Raw genomic sequence first — 24,523 nt, 5'->3', positions numbered from 1 at the left:
GATATACACATGCCATATGATCTATATGTTTCACACCTATATGTTTACCCAAGAGAATAAAAGAATGTGTGTTCATACAAAGTCTTGTGCATGAGAATTTATGGCAGATTTATTTATAATAGCCAAAACCTACAAAATATTCAAATATTCATCAGCTGGTTAATAAATATTTTAGAATATAGTATATACATACAATGGAATAATACTCAGCAGTTTGCTTGTTTGTTTATAACAATTAACAATTTTATTGGGTCATGATTTAAATACCATAAAATTACCCATTGAAAAATGTAGAAGGCAATGTTTTCTTCTAACAAATGTATGTAATTTTACAACTATCAGTACAATTCTGTACTAGAACAATTTCATAACAACAATTTTCTCATTATCTGAAGTTGATACCTTCCCCATTTCTAGTCTCAGGCAACCACATGTTGTCTCTATGGTTTTGCCTTTTCTAGAAATGTGTCATTTCTAAACGTTTTAACTTTTCTAGAAATTTTGTATAAATGTAGCTGTATAATATGTAGTTTTTTTGTGTCTAGCTTGTTTTACTTAGGAAGATTTGAGGTTCAACTATGTTATTCTGTAAGTTAGTAATTCATCCTTTTATTGCTCTTCTAGCCATCATGACCCTTCTGTTGCCCTTACCACAGCTACTTTTCTGTGTTATTCCTTCTCGTCCACAGTGCATCATTTTTATAGTTCATGTTTGCTTAAGGTTTCTTGTTTGAATTTATTTGGATTCTTTTTTTCATCCTATTTTACTGTTTGATATTCTTCAGTCTCCTTCCCCAAATCTTTGTTTATTGTTGGTTGGTTTGTTGGCTTAAACTCTCAATGTTGGAGTAATCAAGGTTAAATTTTTGTTTTCTCCACATTTTTTGAACTTACTCAAGTCCCATAACTTGAAAATTATCTACAGAGATATTTCAAAACTGTGAATCTTTGCTCATGTTTAGAGATACAATTACCATTTTCTACTGATGTCTAAGTAACATTATAAATCTAACACTACTAAAACATAACTCGATTTCCATTACTCAAAATGTTTTTTTATTCAAGCTTCAATATCTTAGCAAGCTCCAAATCCAAGAATGATATACAATTTACAATGATAAAATGGTTTCTCAAAAATATTCCACATCTATTATTTTATATATACGATTTTATTTTCAATTCCTCCATATTCCAAAACATCAATATTTTTCACCTCACTCTCTAATTATGCCCCTGTTTTAAATTTTTCTTTAATATAATCCATTCTGCACACAGCAACCTGTGTAATTGTTTTAATTAGATGTTAATGTTATACTTAAAATCCTTGAACACCCTTTTATCACATTTCAATAAAATTTGGACTTCTTAATCTTCCCTGTAAGGACATAACTTAGACCCTAAGTACATCTCTACCTTCATCTCATATGATCTTCCCTTGTTTCTGTGCACTCCAGCTATATATAGTTTACTTTTAGTTCTCCAGTGATGAAAAGATAATCTCCATGTCAATACCCTTTCACCAAATATTCTCCATGATGGAGAATGTGTTTTCTCCAGAACCAGCATGGCCTATCATTCAACACATTCACGTTTCTTCATAAATATTTTTTATATTAATAAATCTAAAAGAAATCTCATTTATTCCTTAAAGTTACCTTATTTTTTATTTACTTGTATAGTTCCTTTCACTCTTGGGTAAAGTTCATGAATATCCAGAAATCTTTTTTTACAATTCTTGAGAACAATCTCTGGCATATATGAATGAATGACTGGTTAGTATAGACAAGTATAAGAGTATTTACAGCTTTATAGGGCTATGCTTATGTATTTGCAGTTAATCTTCAGGGTAATGGAAAAGCTAATGAAGAAACCATTTTAAGTACAGGCATTCATGATTCTGTTTGCATTTTAAAATATTTCACTCTGAATCCAGTTTAGAGAAAAATTCAGAGGTGTGTGGTAAAGAATTTGGCCTTTCCAAAGAGTTGTTGAGTCATTGTCCCTGGCTGCTTGGAAGTAATCTATGTCATACATGGTAGGATTATCTTTGTTTAGGTCAGGGGCTGGCCACATTGGATATTAGGGTGAGGCCAGTTACATCCAATAGTCTAAGGATGGGATTGGCCATGCTAGAAAGACCAATCATGTGACTTTAGGTTGGGTCTTTGGGTCAAAAGATATCAGTTAACCTGGAGTCTAAGATCAACCAGTTAATCATGCATACATAATGGAATTCCAATAGGAAAACTGGACACAAAAGCTCTTGCAAATTTGGCCTTGTCAGCAATGAGTATGTCACACAGCAACTTCAGGTGGGTCATATGTTCTAAGGAAAACAGAAGCTTTACATTTGAAACTCTCTGAGTGTTTGTCTTATCAATTTCTTCATTTGTATGACTTTAATTTTTATCTATTCCTTGTAATAAACCATAGCCATGATTTAATAAATATGAATATAATAAATTTCACTGATTTTTGTGAATTCTTCTAGCAGATTATAGAATCTGAGGATAATTTGGGGGGACTCCTAAAATTGGCAGTTGATATTGGAAGTGAAAGTAGTGTTCTGAACTATGTGCTCTCTAAACTTGATAGTTGGCTCTAAACTTTGCAGATTGGCTAACTCTGGGTAGGAAAAAACAAAATCCAGTTCTTATATTTTAGATAGATTACTATTATGTTTGGCCAAGCAAGAAATACAGATCACTTAAATTTTAATGGTTTGTATTCATGTGGAGAAATGGGAATGGATTTAAGATTCATATGGGATTTGAATCAACAATGGTTTATTGATGGGTTGGTTGTGGGGAATGAGTAAGAAAGAAATTTGTAAAAATTCCAGTAAGATGGTGAATTAAGCTGTTACAAACACACAGAAATACTGGATAAAACAACAACAAATAAAAAGAGTATTAAAGTTTGAAAATAATTATCCCAATGCTAGAAACAAAGAAATATTAAAGTCAGGATAGTAAATACAAGCTAATGGTATTTGTAGAAATTTGCTTCCTGGTTAAAGACCCTAAGGATGGGGACTAGATTTAAACACCATTATGATAAAAACAAAGAAACAAACAGCAACAAAAAACATGACCGTGGGTCCCTTGGTATATAAACAATATGGAATTGAGATCTCCACATAAATTCAAGAGAATCAGTAGATGCTCATCTGGTAAGGGAACTAAAAAACATGTTCTTCCTTGGAAAATTTGATAGAAAGGAAATTTTTAGAAAGTCACCAAGGAAAAATTTAAAAACACTGTATTATGCTAAGCTTGGGCATGGTGATCAGAGAAATGTCATGTGAATGAATAAAATAAAATATGTTCAAGGACAATTAAAAACCATAGTGCTGAGGAGGAAGGAAATCCCTAGTTCCTCTTTTAGAAAAAGTCACATTCACCTCTACTGCAAAAAAAAAAAAATTATAACATACTGAGAACTGCCATATATAAGAAGTGCACACACACATTAGCATTTTAAAAATATTCATTTTTAATTTCACCATACCAACTTTCCCAAAATGCTTGAAATTAACTTCATAAGAAGCTGAAGCTTGTACATCACTCTATCAGTGAAAAGTAGGAAGTTAACTTAAGGCGAGAAACACTAGCCAAAGTTCCATTCTTGTAAACTCTCATCATAGAGCTCACATGGTAGAAAGACAATGAAGGAAATCTAGCTTACTAGCTACCTCAAGGTCTCCTCCATGTCCTCAAGTTTAGCTGCAATGAAGAAAGTAGCAGGGCCAGAAAAGATTAGATGTACATGTCTAATTGCTTTTATTCAACATCTGAGGTACCTTTAATTTCAGTTTTTTAAAAACAGCTTCTGAACGTTTTTGTTCTTATAAAATTCTCAAAGTGCAGTACTGTCACTTTCTACCAGTGTTGTAACACTATCTCTTTGGCACATATTAAAAACAAATCTTAATTAGAAAGAATTTCCCTCAGAAATAAAAGGAAAGTTTAACGTAAAAATTTTAAGTTAACTCACTGGATTAAAAGAACAAAGGAGAAATAAAAATATATTATGATCTTAACAGTTTTAGAAAAAACAATGGACAGTTTAAAATTTATGAACTGTTTACTTCTGGAATTTTCCATTTAATATTTTTGAACAGTTGTTGCCATATGTAATTGAAATTGGATAAAGCAAAACCCCAAATAAGTGGGGACTACTGTATTATGACCTTCTGAATGTTTTTTGCTTTTCTCCTGGTCCACACTCTATCAGGAGTTCTTACCATTGTTTGTACCATGGGCCTTTTTCAAAATATGGAGAAGAGTATGGATCCCTCTACAAAATAGTGAGTTTGAATATCTAAAATATTATATACAAAAAAAAATAACCAATTATATTAAACTTGAAAAATGTAGCTTGCACCATGTGTGGTTGCTAAGAGAGAGAAAGTAGGTAAACTTTTTCTATTACCTATCTAGAAGTAACTTAAGCATTTTATTTAAAATTCACTTTTTTTTAAATCATGGAAATTATATAAATTTGTAAATGGTAAAGGAAGGTTCGAGCTATATAAGTCACATATAACAAAGCAGTAATATAAGTAACAACTTACCCATCAAACCCAATAAACTATGAACTTCTTGAGGAGAGATGAGATTCTTTTATCTCATATCACATGACAACTGGTTCACAGCTGGTGCTACTGTTTGTTGAGATTATGAATCAATGAATTAATGAACAAATAAATTGCATCATAAAATATTATTGTTTGAAAATATCTTTTAAGTATAGTTATTCCTGGATCACATAGGTATACAGTTTTCATTTAAAATTAAATATTTTGAGTATAAAACATTAAATACTATAGTCACCATGTTGTACATTAGATCTCCAGAACCCATAGCTGAAAGTTTGTACATTTTGACCAACATCTTCCCAATGATAAAAGTTACTTAATAGAAGTATCAAAGAATTATTTATTATAATAAATAATTCTGAGTATATGTTTCTGTCCCAGTCTCATAATCACTGTAAAACAAATTATAATTTCATTTCTCCCACCCATAATCAGTTTAAAAACTATATATATGTATATATATCTTGAGTGTCTCTTGCTGTGAATGTTAGATTATATGGAACTATTTCACATTCAAATACTGCATTCTATTTGGTCAATTTTACTACCATTTGAAGAGAATTTTTTTTAAAAACACATCTATTTAATGTCCTTCTATATCTCAAATTTCCCCATAATATGACCAAAATAGTCAAGACCTAATTGGAATTCCATTTACTTGTTTAATCTTGCACTGCTTTTTTGAAACTACTTAGATAACTAAATACTGTCTTCAGGCATTTTGGCTTTAATCCTATGATTTACACAACTGGTTCAAGCAAATTTTGTAGATCCTTTTTAAATAAGGTGTGTACCCGAGAATGGAAACCAGTGGGCAATTTTAAACAAGACTTTCAGCATCAATTATAACAATACTTGGTCCAGGCCTGAGGGCTGATGATTATATTAAGATTCCCATTAATGATAAAGTAAACAAATTCCAAGAGAATGCTATAATTGGGTCACTAAAACACTCAAATGTTCCCCTTTCTTCCAATAAATCTATAGAAAGCAAATTAAATGGAGCCCAAACACAACTAAAATCCAAAGTTACAGTTTTTATTCACTGAGGACAAAGAGCGTTTTTCAGAGTAATGATTTTGCTCAACATCTAAGAACGTGTCTCACAGTCTATCAAATGCTTTGCTCTATTAGAAGTTGGGAGCCAGTAGTTTAAAACATTAAATGTGTTTTTTTCCTTATAATAGCATGGCATTTGTGGCAATTTCCACACAAAGGAATGTTACCAAAAAACAAACAAGCAAACACATGCATAAACAGAAAAGCATAGTTTTCATTATATACTTTTTTCTGCAGATAAACATAGGAGAGCAGAAAGAAAAATCGTCATGTAAAAACAAAATATCATCAAGGAGAAAACAGAGTTTGATGCAAACTAAAGCAAGATTCCAAATAAGAAGAAATAAATGGTAAATTTTTAAGGGATGAGAGCCAAAAATCAGAATTTCAGTGTGGCATTTATTAGAGAATGGATTGTGAATGAAAAGTGAAGAAGACATTAGAAAAATGAGACAAAAATGAAATCAAATGAAAACTTTACCTATAGGGGTTTCCCTGGTGGCGCAGTGGTTGAGAGTCCACCTGCCGATTCAGGGAACATAGGTTCATGCCCTAGTCTGGGAAGATCCCACATGCCGTGGAGCGGCTAGGCCTGTGAGCCATGGCCACTGAGCCTGCATGTTCGGAGCCTGTGCTCTGCAACGGGAGAGGTCACAGCAGTGAGAGGCCCGCATACCGCAAAAATAAATAAATAAATAAATAAATAAATTTACCTATAGCAAAATAAAAAGTTGTTAGTCATGTGGTCTCTGGAGTCAGCATGGCAGGTTTTAGATTTTAGATCTATTTGTGCTCCATTTTTCTCATATATAAAATGGTTATAATAAGGGTAGAGTGAAGTAAAATGCAATAATTCCTTTGAAGTGCTTACAAGAGAATATAACTTAGAGTTACAATTAAATGAGCAATATTTATTATAAGTAGTATCATCTTTACAGAGTGCTTAGCACAGTACAAAGTATTTTGTAAAACTTTAGCACATTTGAACTTCAGAACAACTCTGAAAATAGAACAGTATCCATTTCCTCATTTTGCTCATGAAGAGAATGAAGACTGCCAGGAAGTTGCATCATTATGTGAGCTAATACAGTACAATAAATCATATATATGGAGAACCCCAACTAATACAGTTGACCTTAAGGTAGGTAGATTATTCTGGGTGGGCCTGACTTAATCACATGATCCTTTTAAAAGCAGAAAGGTTTTTTCTGTATGATGGCAGTAAGTGAAGTCTGAGAGATGCTGCTCTGGCTGGCCTGGAAGATAGCAAATACTCAAGTTATGAATTGCCTATGAGGATCCCATGGCAAGGAACTGTAGGAGGTCTCTGGGATAAAGGGTCCCCCAGCAACAGCTAGCTTATAAATGAGGACCTTGGTACTGTAGCCTCAAGGGAATGAACTCTGTCAACAACAAGCAACTTTGAAAGAGGACCCAGACTTCAGTGAGAATACAGCCTAGCCAACATGTTGATTTTAGCCTGGTGAGACCCTGAGCAGAGAATCCAATCATGCAAAGGATTCTGACCTGCAGGACTGGGTACTCATTAACACAGGCTGTTTGAATCCACTAAGTGTGTGATATTCTGACAGGCAGCAATAGAAAACTAGCACAGTGTATAAGCATGTTTGTTTCTTCATTATTTGGTAATAGCAAAAATAAAATTAAAAAAAAACCCTCACTAATTAATGAATGCATAAAATTATGGAGAAAATTATGGAATAAGAGGGGAATTCCACTTTTTATAATAATAATAAGATTAAATAAGTAAATAAAACAATAAATTCAAAATATGTTCCTCTTTTATTTACCTCCTCTTCACGCATTGGTGAGACATTGAGCCCCACCTTAGGGTTCTGGAAATAGCTAGACACCTAATACTGACACTGGACAGATAAGACTGACAGCAGTTAGTCACATAAACTCACAGCCTTTGGGAGAAGAGCATAGCACACTGTGCAGGGCCATGAGATGTTGCACCTTGGAACAGAGTGAATTTGCAGGCACTCTGGGAGACAAATGGTTCAGTAACAAGAAGGGTGACTCCAGGTTCCTCAGAGAGGACGTGATTGGCTTGTTTGAATAATTCTGCAGGCTGGCAGGGAAGCTGGATTCAAAGCAGGCTGCAGTAGCTGGTCCAATTGATAGGGGAACTAGCTGTGTGGAGAGTCTTTCCCTGTGAGTAGGGGCATACCTGGTGAGAGCTGAGAAACTCGTGGTTTGGCCTTTGGGGCCCTGGGATGTTCAAAGTTGTCAGAGGAGCACTTAACGTTGCATCTTAATTTCAGTCCTCCCACCATACTTCCTAAATTTCTTCCCCGAATGAAATACCAGTGCTAAAATAGATAACTGACAAGGACCTACTGTATAGCACAGGGGACTCTGCTCGATATTCTGTAATAACTTAAATGGGAAAATAATTTGAAAAATAATAGATACATGTATACAAATAACTGAATCACTTTGCTGTACACCTGAAACTAACACAACATTGTTACTCAATACTCCAATATAAAATACAAATTTTAAAAAGTATTTTGTACTCTTGAACTTCTGTAATTTGTTCTTTTGGTTGAAAACCATTGAGAGTTTATCATATGTCAGTACTTGTTAACTTTTAACAAACTATGACTCAATGTACAATTATTTCCCAAATTCAAGAATGTAAAATTTTCATCCTTCCTGTTATTAACATTTATGTCAATGTTTTAAATTTGTTTCTTCTAAATCATTTTTCTTAGCCTTAGGACAGGTGATTTAACCCAGCCATATTAACTTTTTAAAAGAAAAAATTACACTTTTGTCTTTCTTTTGTTTTTAGATGTAAAATTCACATTATGATATGAAATTTACCGATTTCTTCTGTATGCAACAAGTATCCATTTGCTACACAATCTAGTGAATTTTGTCATTTTCCACACTATCACTGCCTCTGGGATAAAGTTTATATTTTTCTTTCTTCCTGAGAGAATCAAGGAGACTATAGCTAACTTATGTCCTTTAATGATGCCATGAAACACTCCTATAACAACAGAAAATATTTGTCCATTGCATTCTACTTACAAGACACTGTTCTACGTACTACAAGTAGTTTTTACTCATTTTATACTTACAAAACTCCTATAATATAGATGAGAAGACTGAGGCACAAATAAATAAATTGTCCAAGGTAGGCATGGGCTATGAATCCCGGTAATGTGGATCCAGAATCCATGATCTCACACACTACAATATGCTACTTTTAGAAATAAACACTTTCTGCAAATATTACTTACTTGGAAGCAAATGATATCCATGTGGATAGAACTAGAAAAAAACACTACATCAACAATTCACCCATCCATTCATTAAAATATTCTTTCAAGAAAATTTTAATTACCAAGTATTTTCAAAGCAGAATTCTGAGCAGTCTACCAAAAATTGACTCAAAGTGTACCTTTCCTCATGGATATTATAGTCAGATAAGAAAAACAAAAGTAAAAACACATTTTTTAAATGTGTTTCCAAAATGTGATATGCATAATTATAAGTCAAAAAGAGGGCTCTATGGGATCCTATGGGAAGACTCTCTGCCCTGATCTTTTTTGGTAAGCAGACTCATCACGACAGTAAAGGAATACCATTGTCTGGGTATAATTTGGATGCAGGAACACCTGATGCACAAATTAAGTCTCCACATCTTAAAGGCTGTATGTATTGCCAGCAATAAGAATTGCACTGGAATAAGGTGGAGGTGGAGGTGGGAGCTTGAATTTATGCTGGCAGATTCAGCTCTCCTTTCTGCAAGACCTAAAACTTTGAAATTGTGTAAAAGGAAACATTGCAAAAAATGGTTACTGTGTTCCTCAGTGTGCAAAATGGGAAAAAAGGTAAAAGATGTCTTGAATAATTTAAAATAGAAAAATACTTCTAAAGTTAGTTATTTTGGAAGCCAGAGGTAGAACAGTCCTTTTTTTTTCTCCCTTGGTAATGAGAGTGGGAAGAAAAGAAGAGCAGTCTCAGAGCAGCTCTCAACATTATCCAAGGATTTTGTAATATAAATCTCTCTCATAAGGATGTCTTGATAGCTGCTCCTATCCATTATATGCTGTATGAATACACAATCCCTTCTAACACCTTTGTCCTAAATCTGAAAAACATTTGCTTGCTGACCCTGAGAATTGCAGTCACACAACCACTGAGTTATTTGGCACCTAGGATCTATTGTGACAGTTTTTATTGTTTCACTGATAATATTCTTTACTCAATGAAATTAGTTTTTTTGTAGAAATACTGTACATAGCATCTTGATAGCTATTATAAATTTACTGTATTCATTTATTTTGATGTTGCTTATTAAAATATGTTTAATAGTCAGGGCCTGATTCATGAAAGTACCTTGACAAAACTTCCAACATATACTCATAACTTTGAATAAAATATATAAAAATTAAGAAAATATTGTGTTCCTTTTCAAATTTTTGGAGAAAGCTGAAACTGCTTTATGGGGAAAAGAAACATGATTTCAACAAACATTTTTGGAAGAAAAAATTCTATGTTCCCATTCTGTACTTACTATTATATATAGATATTTATATAGAGATAAAAATAGAAAATATCTGTAGATGGTATAAGACTGATAAATTAGTGGGAATACATCTATCTATCTGTCACTTATCATCATTTATCTATATCATCTATCATCTATCCATACAATATAGCATAATAGAAAAAATGAATATTTATGGAATGTCTGTAATTTGTCACTGATACATTCTTTCACACAGAATTGCTCATAAACTCTCAAAAATCATTCAAGTTACAAAAACATTTTGGAATAATGGGCAATACTAAGTGATCTAGCTTGTGACTTAGGGCAAGTCAACTTCTGCCTCTCTGTGTTCACATGTATACACATAAAGATATTAATCACCTTTACATCAGGGTAAATAAATAAATACCTTTAAAATTTATAAGTTCTTGACATACAATAAATCATCAAAAAGTATAACTCTTATTAGAAATAGTTCTAAGAATTATTTTTTTTTTATCTTGGGCACACCTCCCATAAAAGGGTGATATTCTATCTATGTATTGAAAAAGAATAAGAATTTTCCACTAAATGCTCTATTTGACATTCCAGATGGAGGAATAACATGTAAAAGGCATGATTCTTAAGGATATAAAAAGAGTTATTGTGGCTTAAATATACAGTGCTTTGGTGGAAATGACAAAATGTGAATTTGGACATTCAGGTTTGCCTTGAGGCTGTATTACCTTTGGCAAGTTAGTGATCCCCAATAAATATCAGTTTGTGTAAAGCTGGAATAATAATAGCCTAAATTGGAAGGAGGATTATATGATAGGTAGTTCGTCCTTTCAATGCTTGGGACAAGGTGAAGACTCATGTGATTGTCATCGTTGTGGTGCTGGTGGTATGGCTGTTATTACTTTACAATTCCATGTACTTTGACCTTCGTGTTCTTTGTGATACTTGCACAAATGGAAGTGTAAGTATTTGTGTTTCAAAAAGATCACTATTACATTGGCAGTAGTTTGGAGAATTGGATAAAAAGAAACTATGATAGGAGAAAACAAAGAAAGAGTTGGGATATTCCAGGTACACAATGAAGGTACATTTATTTTTGATAATTGCAGGAAGAATAGAGAAGTGTTAGAAAATGTAAGCAATATTTAGGACGTTAAGTTAGCACATTATAGCTTAATTAAATAAATGTATGTGGAGGGATAGGACTGGTCAGAAGATAAATGAATATGAGCAGTCTGCACTGGAGCACTAAGTGGATGGTACAATCATTCACCTATGAAGAAAATTCCAGAGGAGTAGCAATGTTGGGAGTCAAGTTAAAATGTTTAATTGGGAATTGTCTTAAATGTGAGTATCCACGCTCCATTGATCTGGAAAAATTTCAAATTTGGCAATCCAGAATTTAAATATTCACAGGAATTGCAATGATAATATAATAGATTTTACTTTAATGCAAACTCAGTTGTATAGTTGACTATACCATATGATTTCCATAAGACAATGCATGAAATATGACTGTGGAATAACTACACTGATTATTACTACTAATTATCTTCTTAATTTCTCACTAAATTTTATTTACTTTTTTTTGTGTTTTCATTCAGTACCACTTTTGAGCTAATGCTATATACTACTGAAACACAAGGAATGTATTTGATTCTAGATGTTTATACAGATGTGATCACCATTGCAGTAAGGAATCAATAATAGAAAGAAAACAGGGTTTCCTTGGAGTAGAGACTTTATTTAAGCTTCAGCTTTCCTATTTCTGTTTAGCTTTGGGTCAGTCACATAATCTCAGCCTCAATTTTCTTATTTAAAAGTGAGAATGATAATGCCTATCTTGAATTGGCACGTGTTATTTTCCAAAAATGACTGTAACAACATTTTTCATCCCACATGCTCTTCCAGAGCCTTGTCATTCTCTTAAGAGGTGGGCTCTCTATCTTCTCTTCTTGAGCCTGGTCAGGCTTTTGAAACTATCTGGACAGTAAAAGTAGGGGAGATGACATGTGACTTCTGAGGCCATGTCATCAAAGGCAATAGAGCTTCCACCTGGATGTCTCTGTTGGGAGTCTTGCTCTCGGATCCTTGACCCAATTCTGTGGGGAGGTCAAACATCCACATGGAAAACACTTATGTAGATGTTTCAGGTAACAGCCTCATTCAGATAAGATGTCATCTGTCATCCAGCATCAACTGTCATATATTAAAAGAGGGATCCTTCCCATGATTGCAGCCATTGATCCTTTCTAGCCACTCCAGCTAGAAAGCTGAGTTGAACCATTCCCATTAAGCCTGACCCCAATTCTAGATTTGTGAATTCAATAAATGATTGTTTTTGCTTTAAGCCACCAACTTTGGGAGAGGGTAGTTACCTAATAGATATTTAAAATTCTCTGTATTTTAGGAATATTCAAATGAAATTTTATATGAAAAGGCTTTTATAGCTCTGAAGTCTTTACAGATGAAGAGCATGAGTATTATCATTCCTAAAAGTCTTAATTTTAAATACTTTGCCTCTGCCAATGTTTATTGACCACAGTATCTTATAAGATAATGAAATATAGGCTTTATTTCTAAATTAAATCTGTAAATTACATAACATTTTCAGCTCGAGAGCAATTGATGGGTTCAATATATTTCCCAACCCATCCTTGATCACTCTGTAAAGGCCAAAAGGTTGTTGATTACAGATCTATTTAATATAAAATATAGTAAGACACAGCTAGAAGTTTATATTTCAGTTTTCCTTGATACTAGGATTCTAGGAAAATTTATCTGATCAGATTTTTTTCTTCCCCTTTGACTCTTCTTTTGTACTCTCTACCTGTCTTAAAACTAACATTAGTCTAAGGCTATACTGTCTGTTTGCATTCTCACCTTGAATGATACACCTAGTCTTTCAAATGGCAATGGATTTCATGCATTGCTGCATTATGTTCTTTAAGGCAATGCTAACAGATGTAACAAACAAACCCTCAAAATCACGGTGGCTTAAAACAATATTAACTTTTTTCACTCATAAATAAAATTTATTTCAAGAAGTGATCCGGGACCCAGGTTATTTTCATCTCTTCACTCTCCCAGCTTTATTCCATGGCTTCCAAGTCACCACAGAAAGGGAAAGAAAGGGAAAGACCAGTAAAGATACTGTACGGAGAGTTGATTTATGGCTATGTCTTGGTAACACTGAACTTATCTTCTAGGTACATGCCATTGATTGAAACCCAGCCAATGGCTTGCATTGCATTTGCCTAATGCAGTCTACATCTGTGTCCAAAAAGAAAGTAGGTTTGATGATTATCCAGCAGTCACTGCCATCTAGCAATTCCTCCATGAACACTATAACAGTCTCTTCATCTTTGAATTTCCCAGAGTTCAGTAAATAATCGTTAAATTTACATCAGTTCTAGCTTTAACTATCCTGTAAAGATCTTTTTCCTCATCATTTAACACAACCCTCCCCAGGTGAACTATATTCTGTTAGTATCAAATTGATTATGTTTCTCCTAGACATCCCATATTTTCTTATCTCAGATTTCCATTTACCATATTTCTTCTGTCTTAAATGATCTTCCTGTGGATATTTTATCCATCATTAAAGGTCTGAAGAAAACTTATTCTCCATAAATTCTAAAAGCATATCTCTTCATCTTTGATTTTCCAAGACTTCAATGGATATTTTCTTTAATTTATATTAGTTTTGCATTATCCATGCCTTGGAAGCTTTCGTAAAGTTGCAGTCCATTTTAAAAAAAGATATTTTGTTCTATTAGAAAGGTAATATAGTACTCTTCAAATTCTTTCCTGGGTATTATTTGATCTGATTAGCTTAATGTTATTATATAGAGACACAGGATGCTAAGAAAATGAATCTAGGGAAGGAATTCAAATATCACAACATAGGAAAGATTGGTGACAGCTTAAGAGCACAAGGATATGTCAAATAACTTTATCAACAGATGCTCAAGAAGGATTAAGGAGTATGTGTGGAATTTACCTACTGGAAATACATTTAACCTAGTCATTCTTTGCACTGAATAAGATAACACATACACAATTATGTAACATTAAGATTATCTTCAATATATATTAGTAACTTTATATTTCTTATTTTACTCGATCTCTCCTTCCTACTCATTTTAATAACTAGGCACAATATTGGCTAAATATAAATGTAGCTTTCCTACTATGGATTCACATGCTGTATTTTCCTGTTTTAGTTTGAAAAGGCTTGAGATCAGGTTTTTTATTTTTTTAATTTAAGAAGAGTATTTATCTTATTCAAAAATTACCCTAGCTCTCTAATCATTTTGAAAAATACCATCTGGCTTCAACGTTTTCTAAACATATGATCATAAGAGTAAAAACAACCTGCATTTATTATATCTGTACTTTTGTTTCTCCTTGATCATCAAGGTTAGGTACTATATTTGATCATCTGTTTGCCTGTTTTTCTTCTAACTTTACAATTTTCACTCAAACATTTCATGCTTGCATATTAGCATCTGTTTGTTTTAAAGCACACAATTATGACAAATAAATAAAAACTACTTTGACTCTGGTTTGAATTCATTCCAAAATAGCTTTTAAAAGAGGTAAAGTCAACACAGCCAATATTTTCTTGGGGGAAAAAAAGATTAGTGATACCACCATTCCAAAGAAAACTGCTCAATGATTGTGAAATAAGCATATGCTGATGTTATACATTCAAGCAGATAGCCAGAAGTCTGAAACTTCAGGGGTACTGAGTTTTCTTATTGGTTCATGAGGTGCTAGAACATTTAATGTGTACACAGAAACCATTTGCTATTAATGGTCTATCCTTGAGATGAAAGGCACCCTTTCCATCATTTGGTACATTCTTACCATTAAGCTATTTGCTAAACCAGACTGTAGTTTAAATCTACACTCTCTTATTCTACCATTTTAAAAATATATGAAATTTTAAAGGCCCCAGGATATTTCCAAACTCTTTATATATGCCGTAATGCTAATTTCACACTGTAGGACATCTTAAATTTAATGTTTTTATATTATTTTTTTGCCACTTTATGTTTTCTATTACACAAGCAAATCTCTTCTCCTAAAATGTTCACACTGTATTCCTATCACCATAGTTATATGCATATTCTAGTCCTATTTAAATGGAAAACTTCTCATTACATTAAAAAAAGTTCCCTCATTGCCGTATCCAGTTTTATTTCAGCTCTTCTTTAACATATCCTTTTATCTATATTTTCAGTTTTCTTTTTAGCATCTGAAATACTTAATAAAGAGTAAATACTTGGTAGAAACTACCAAATATGTAAAAATATTGACTCTATTTCCCCAAAAACGTTTCTAGTAGTTTTATACTATAAACATTAACTGTAGACCTTCTTGTGAGGGAATTCCTTCATGAGCATTTTCAGTTTTATTTTAACTATACATAAGAAATCCATGATGCTCTAAATTAGAGGTAATGGCAATATGACATATGATAGAAGCATAAGAGCAGAACAAATTATTACAATGAAACAGTAAGAATATTGTTTTACATATTTTTTCTCCAAAATTTGGTTGTTGAAGTTATTTATGGAATAATATTTCAAACCCTGTTCACTGAGCTTCAACCAAATTATCCACATGTTTTAATTGGATCAAAATACCAAAGAAATGTTTCCTTAATAATATAGACATTAAAAAAATATATTCCCTTGGGTATACATTGAGATAGACCAGGATTACTTATTAAGTGCATAGTGCTATGCATTGGGGATAGATTAATAAATGACAGAACCACAGTTCCGGTCCTTATGTGTTTAACAGTTTAAGGGTTAAGCTATATAACAAGCAATTATAAATGTACCGAGTTGGAAAACTGTGATAAAGTGATATATTTTCATTTAAGGATATCCAGAAAATGTTTTGAGGGAACGTTGATATTAAAACCAAGAATAATGAATGTAAGATACTAGTAGCCAAGATTTGTTGAGCGCTTTTACTGTGAGCTAGGTGCAGTGCTAAGTTCTTTCCCCTTTTTAACAAACTTCTTTTTCTATCCTTCTGAGATAGGTACTGTAATTGTCCCTATTTTACAAATAAGTAAACTGGGGTACATTTAGGTGTTAAGGGTTAATTGTGTGAGTAAAGCACTTCATTCAAAGGCAATCATTTGTCTCTGACATGAGAAAGAGCATGAATTTTTCTTTCTTTTTTCAAAATTTATTTATTTTTGGCTGTGTTGGGTCTCCACTGTTGCACGCAGGCTTTCTCTAGGTGTGGTGAGCAGGGGCTACTCTTCATTGTGGTATGCGGGCTACTCTTCATTATGGTGCACGGGCTTCTCATTGTGGTGGCTTCTCTTGCTGTGGAGCATGGGCTCTAGGCGCGTGGGCTCAGTAGTTGTGGCTCATGGGCTCTAGAGCACAGGCTCTGTGGTGGTGGCTCACAGGCTTAGTTGCTCCGAGGCATGTGGGATCTTCCTGGACCAGGGCTCGAACCCATGTCCCCTGCATTGGCAGGCGGATTCTTAACCACTGCACCACCAGGGAAGTCCAAAGAGCATGAATTTTTCAAGGAACCAAAAACATGGAGAATCCAGACTGCAATGGACACATTGCAGAAACAAGACAGTATAGGAACTCATAGCCAATATTAATGCCCTTTTCGTTTTCTCTCTCTCTCTTTTTTTCCCTGCCTGCAAAAAAAAATCTGTGGAGGCTTCTAAGTAAGTGCAAGCTGATAATATAGTGTTTTCTAAGCACAATTCTTCACTTGTGCTTCAGGTGGAGAATGAATTGAATAAGAGAAAGCAAATATCATAAAACTCACTTTGGCTTTGTTGATACAGAAGACAAAAAAAAATTCTATGAAAAGTTTAAAACTTACTTTCTTGGGAATTAAGTACAACTATTTCTCCACATTATTCATGATGAAGGAAAACTGAACACTTAGTAAAACTTCCATAGTCAAGTTTTTAAACATTATTCTATTCTTTTTCCTTCTTTGAAGGCATTCTACTTTTAATAGTATTTGTGCCAAAAATATGAACATTAAAATACAGACCGAAAAAGCAACATGTTTTAAATCAGTTAATTTATTTCCAAGATATCATGCTAAATGCTAAAATGAGAAAAGTTATCAAAGTTGTTGAAAAAAATTAAGGTTCATAAGTAAGGAATTGGTTAATATCTATTTCAGTTATCCATTTTCTTTAACTTGGAATTGTACTCATCCCTGAATATAATTTAAAAATCATTTTTTTAGGCAGCCTTCCTCAGTTATAATGTGCAGGATGAATTCCTCCTTTTTTCACTCACAGCACATTACTAGCTATTATTGCATATGATAAATGATTATATTTATTTATTCATTCATTTATTCATCCAATTTTTATTTAACATACCCAAACTTGTTCCAGAAAAGGATTTTGATACTACTCACAGAGAGCTGCAAATTATAAGATAAAAATACAGCATGAAAAATTTCCTAAGATAATACGGAGAAAATCATTATTAAAGGCAGATGGAACATCATTAAATGTACAAAATATGTACCCCAAAGTTATATTTAATACACTGATTCATAGTTAATTACTTTTGTGTCTCTTTCTTCTACTAGATTTGAATATTATTGAGGAGAGGGTTTATATCACATGCATCTTCATGTCTGACTCCTAAGGGGTCCCAATAAATGCTTGTTGAATGCAAGTACACATGAATACATATGAAAAAAAATGAGCAATTGTTCCTTAGTCCTAAGACACTTTAGCTGAAAAGGGTGAGCTACCATAATTAGGTATTGTGAAATTAGATTAGAATAAGGACATTTAACAGTTTTGTCTATAAGTCAAAGCTTTGCAATGGGAAATATAAAAGCAGCCATGTAACATCTAAATGAATATTATCCATCAGATTTGACATTTATTAAGCAATAGAAGCTCGCTGGGCACTGTCATAAACACAAACTCTTTTCCCAGTGAACTTAGATTTATATGTGCTGGCTTTTTTCCTGAAAAAAGACTGATGTAATTTCACAGCAGATGGTAAAAGAATACAGAAAGATGACTTTAGTTTTCAGCTTTTACAGGCACTAGCTTAAATCAACTTATGCTGGGAATTCATCATATTAGCTGGACTAAACATTCCAATTACATCTTTCCCCTTATGAACAGTAAACAAATTTATTTAAGAATTATTTACCTGTATTGATACTATCAGTGAATATACTGCATTGCTGCTAATGAGACCATTGGTTCTTGCACTTCTTAAGTAGCATATAACAATAGTTCTCTTTTTTTTTTTTAACACCACGATCATAGTTCACTTTCACAACACTCTAATGGGCTCAGATGAAATTGCCTGTCTTTCAAGTATTGTATGGAAGTAAAGCAAATCTAAGTGAAGAGTTCCTTTTGGAGCATGGTATTCATAAAAGAATGTTAAAAGAAGGGAATAATAAAAATAGTGGTATAAATAATTCAAAATATTAATTTTAAGAAATACCATATGAAAAATATATTTGTGATTTCTATTCTACATGTAATTTTACTACCATATATATATATATATTACTGTAGACTAAATGTTTCATTGTATTCATAAAGTTACTATTATAGGAATTTCTATTTTTTAACATGTTATAATTTTAAATATATATAGAAATAGCTCCAATTTTTTGTTAAAATTCTGACTTTTAACTTTTTACAATGATTTTTAATATAATATTTAAAGCTTATTTATTCAAGTAATTTCATCAGGCTCTGGCTTGTTTAGAAAAAAAGAGAAAAAAGGAAATTTTTTGGTGGAATTCTGGACTACCTCACTGCCTCATGGGAAACAAGTTCATGAATTAATTTTGGAAGCAGGATCAAAAAGATGTGGGAGACCCCAAGAGTGCTGTCTCTTTATTTTTATCCTGTTTCCAGTTACATTCCTTTTGATTTCAAGAGAGAAATTTTAATTACCTAGAAGACAATTTTTTTTTCTCTATCCATTTGGCATAGTATGGTTGCCAGAAGTGCTGAGAGAAAAGTCTGTTTTTTGATTACTGTCAAAAATAGTCAAAAGCAGAGACTAAAATTGTAAATAAAGATTTTAATTGTTAATATACTATTGAAATAGGGAAAGAGTCCAGTGTGAACTGAATTTAACTTCAATTTGTACAGAAGTGACTGAGCTCTTTAAAGGGAAAGTGAAATGGGGAAGGTAGTGAACAGGAGCAGTTCTATAGAATCAGTAAAGTGAAAATTTGCTAAAAGAAAAAAGGGAAGGAGGTTGCTCCATATGAAATTCATCTGAGTTTGTTGCCTAACGCTTATCAAAGTTAGGCTCCTACCTGCTGGCTCCCCTGGGGCTGGGAGACAGGAGTCCTATCTTCAGGTGTTGGCTGGAACAAAGACTACATTCTTCTGGCAGTCTTGAGTTTTTGCAAGTAGCCATTTTAGAGGAGTTAGGATCATCCTAGGGATGCGGCCTTGAACTGTTAGAAACTACATTAGAGTTTATGTCTTTATAGGCCAATGTCTAGTCAGAAAGAGAGCTCAGAGGAGCCTGGCTAGAGTTTGGTCAAGGAAAGAATCTTTGTCATTTACAAAGAATCTTTGTCTAGCCTGGCTAGAGTTTGGTCAAGGAAGGAACCTAGAAGCCTTCACTTTTTCCCCCTTAAGTCATATAGCAGAAAATGGTTGCCAACATCTCCAAAGTTAACATAACCTATGTTTTGTTGACAAAGAAATGGATTTCTCTTTTTCTCCTATTTATAAAATCATAGATGGTCCATTTAAGGCCACGTCCCCACTTCTGAAGAAATCAACCAAGGAAGTGGGTTCCCAGTATATTAACTAGGTGGCTTTTAAAACAGCTTTACAATGTATGAAATATTAATATTCCTCCAAATATAAGAGAAACTTGGAAGTAAAACCAATATGTGGTCAGACCCAGGGATCAGAGGGGGGAAGTAGTCAATGTCCTCGTGCATGGTAGTCAGCTGTGAGGGTTACTCCCTGAACTGTGTGTACTGAGCTAATAAAGACAGATCTCAGTAACCCCTCATTCTCTTTAGCCTGATGGCAGGAAAGAGGGAAGGGATAAACACGGTAAAAAATGAATGCAATCTCTTTAACATAGACTTCAATTCTCCCACAGGTAGAATTAGACTAATCAATTTTGATTGGGCCATTATAGTCCCATATGTAAATGATCAAAAACTATATTTTATTCCATTGATTCTGCTATGCTTGATTCATTTCCTTGTCATTTCTTAGCTTCATCTACTCTTTCATATTATAGATGTCTTGGTTGCCCTGTTAATTTCTTACTTCAAAAATCTCCTTAAAATAATTATTGCCCCTGTGTGTGTATGTGTGTGTGTGTGTGTGTGTGTATGTATGTATATATATATATATATATATATATATATATATATATATATATATATGTATTCTGACCCTGATTTCCCTTTAAAAAGAAATGAGAAAAAAATGATAATAATGACCCTTACAAGGTTAATGTGAAGGTACAATTTTATAACATAAGAAAAGTCCCCAAAGAGTTTCATACCTTGTAGACAATCAATATATGTGAATTTGCACATCCCTGCTCATTCCAAATACAATTTCCAATCAGACAAATAAACTACATTATTCACATTAATCATACCTATTTTAAAGTCTGTGTCTGAAAAATAAAGTATCTGGATTAGTTGTATGTCTATTGTTATTGGCTATTTCTTCTCTTGGCTTTGTTGATTAGATTTTATTTCTAAGCACACTATGCATGAATTTGATAGACATAGTGCAAGAAAAATTGTTGTGGTTCTGAATGAATTATACTGTTTTCTACAGAATTTCTACTAAGTTAGTGTTAGGACAAATCACTCTGAGCCTCAGCATATTACAAGTTGACACTTACTAAAATAGTATAATCTTTCAGGAGTCTCTGCTGAAAGCCTGGTTCGGAACCAGGGCTCCCAAATTTTATTTTTTTAATACCTAGCACCAAGAGACTGCTAAACATTTCTGCTTAGCACTTTAGCAATTGGTAACTTCTTTCTGCTTGATTTCCCAGATTCTTACCACTGGGAATCTTAGGATTTAGCAAACATTTAAAGAGAAAAATCTTCTGGAATTTTATGTCCATATTCCTGTTGTTTTCTTTTCTCCTGGGTCTTGGCATCTGAGTTCCAATTTTGGTCTCTTCAGGCCCATGAAACTAACAAATGTTCTAGTTGCTACTTTCCACTGAGCGTGAATGCCAGTCTCTGTGAATCATCAAATGTCTTTAGGAAAAAGCTATAGAAAAGCTCAGGTTCACCTCACTGTCTCACCCACCATTCTTTCAAAGATCTTAGGTCCTCAAATTCAGTTTATGTTGGTCATTCTTGGATGTCTTCAAAAATCTGGGCTTTGTTAGTTTCTTGATTATTTTTTCATTGTTGAGACAGAAGCATATGTACTCAGTATTATGGACACTGGACTATCTCAGATATCACCCTGATAAAAACTATCTGCACAGAACTGGAAATATGAACAATTTTACATAGCATTAGCCATTACAAATACATATATATCATCTTATATTGAGAATGGAAAGAGTAAGGGATTGTGTAGCTTTATTTATTACTGATTAGAGATTATCACCAAGTTGTCAGCATTGACAAGAAAGTATCAGAGGCTGAAGTAAAAGTTTTTGAATGATAAAATACAATAAAAATAAAATTACATGTGACAAGGCTGATATAAAGATCAACATAAGTTAATATGTAATTCTATTAACATATGATAACATTGTTTTGAAACAATCTCAAACTTACAACAAAGCTACAGTAAGGAATTCTTCTCCCAGGTATATTGTTAATAGTTCTCAGAGCAAGTAGACAAATGTAGAAATAAATATAATGTAATACAGTGTTGGTTTTAAATAGAAAGTTTTATGAAAACAAAGGAAATTTCATCTCCCTGATTATCTACTAATGTTAATTTATTAACTTAATTTCCTGATTAAATACATTGAAAGTAGAATAGTGACTTAATGTGCAGAACAGAGGAAGAAGTTAGCCTAAAATGTGTTACTGTGAAAGACATCTTTTAATATTTAGCTAACCTCCATACTACAGAGCAATATGATATCTTAAGAAGGTAGAGAGGGCTTCCCTGGTGGCGCAGTGGTTGAGAGTCCGCCTGCCGATGTAGGGGACGCGGGTTCGTGCCCCGGTTCGGGAAGATCCCACATGCCGCTGAGCGGTTGGGCCCGTGAGCCATGGCCGCTGAGCCTGCGCGTCCGGAGCCTGTGCTCCACAATGGGAGAGGCCACCGCAGTGAGAGGCCCGCGTACCACAAAAAAAAAAAAAAAAAAAAAAAAGAAGGTAGAGAACCATTTAAAAGTGAATTGACAGGGCTTCCCTGGTGGCGCAGTGGTTGGGAGTCTGCCTGCCAATGCGGGGGACGTGGGTTTGAGCCCTGGTCCGGGAAGATCCCACATGCCACGGAGCAACTAAGTCCGTGTGCCACAACTACTGAGCCTGCACTCTAGAGCCAGTGCTCCACAACAAGGGGGGCCAATGCAATGAGAAGCCAGTGTACCACAGCAAAGAGTAGCCCCCACTTGCCTCAACTAGAGAAAAGCCCGGGTGCAGCAACAGAGACCCAGTGAAGCCAAAAATAAAAAAATAAATAAATTTTTTTAAAAAGTGAATGGACAAATCCATTTCAATATAGCCCTTAGCATGTACCCAAGTCAACAGGTTCATATAAGGAATTTTTCTGCTACAACTTGAGGAAATTTAGTTGTCTAACATTCTCTTTTATTGCCATATCTAAAGTTATATTCTTTACAGGAAGAGCTTTTTTTGAGAGCAACAACTTTACAATAGGAAATCACACTCTCTCCCAGATGGCTGAAAAGTAACAGATCCATGAATATGCTGAGGTGTTGGGAGAAGTGTAAATTGAAAACAAACAACATGTAGGAAACATCCTCTTTTTTGCTTTGAATATTGAGCATTGAAATATTTTTTTATTCTTATATGGGAGGGGAAATGGTGAAATGTTACACTGTGGATTTGAAAAAGAGTTGTTTTGATGGCATAAATACTAAGAGGTTTCATATTTCATTTTGGTGATTCTATATGAAATAGAGAAAAAGCTATTAGTGGGGAGTGAGGTTGGATGTCAGAATTTCATAGGCACTATGGAAATTATACTGATTTCTTCAAAGTGTAGACATGATTACTGTTCTGTACTAATAATATCTGTCTCATACACTCACTAGCTTCACTAGCATCCTTTCATTTCTTTTAACAACAATAGTTATTAACAGTTTTAAAATAATAAAATACTTGTAGCATGTGTATTTTATTCAACATATTCTATTGATACTCTACTGATAGAGCCTTTTCTATTGCCTCTTTTTTTCCTGTTACCATTTTCTTACTCCACCACCACCCCGCTCCCCACCCCAACGGATATGGTTCTACTAGAATAGAATCTAGTTAATGGTTAACAAGGACTAGCTACAGTTGGGGTTAAAGTATTGAATATAGAAATCAATATACTCTCCACTACATTTAGGCATTTCCAGTAATCTTAACCTAATGGTTCTAATCCTCTTGAACTACTATTTTCCTTTCATTACAATGATGTTGATTGCATGCAAGTGATGACAGAGATAGGAATATAATTTGCATCCTCTCCCAGTTGTGGTACTGATAAAGCATTTTCATAATACTGTCTCTCCAATGAATTATTTCAAATCTTCCTGGAAATTTAAATATTTGTTATTGGTTAACATATTTGGGTGACTATTAAACATAGTTAGTAAAATTACTATTATCATGGCATTATTGACATTTCAATGATTAATATTAAACACCTAATGTAATTTTTATTTAGGTATAAAATAATAGAGGAAAGTATTTAAATGTATGGCCCAATGAATTTTGCCTTATGACTATAACTACATAAACACCATCCACGACAAGAAATAGAGTATTAATGAGACCCCAAAAGCAGTATTTCTCCACCTGTCCTTGTCTCTGTCCCCCTCACCTAAGGTAATGTGATCCACTGTTTTTAGTGTATAGTTCTATGAATTTTGACAGATGCATAGGGTCTTGTGTTAACCATCACAATCAAAATCAGTCCATCAGCCCTTAAATTCTCTAATGTAATGGTCTGCACCCAAGACTGTTTGACATAGACAGTTTTGTCTTTTCCCCTTTCCTCAGTGACAATAAGCATCTGGGGGTACAGGGGAATATCTGTGGTGTGTATGTGTGTATAATTTTTAAACACTAGTGAAAGTATTTCTTTGGTATAAACTACTTGCTGTGAAATTACGAAGTTGAAGTGA

The sequence above is a fragment of the Hyperoodon ampullatus genome (assembly GCF_949752795.1).
Source record: "Hyperoodon ampullatus genome assembly, chromosome: 3".
In the NCBI taxonomy this organism is placed as follows: Eukaryota; Metazoa; Chordata; class Mammalia; order Artiodactyla; family Ziphiidae; genus Hyperoodon; species Hyperoodon ampullatus.
This window is presented reverse-complemented; position numbering follows the sequence as displayed.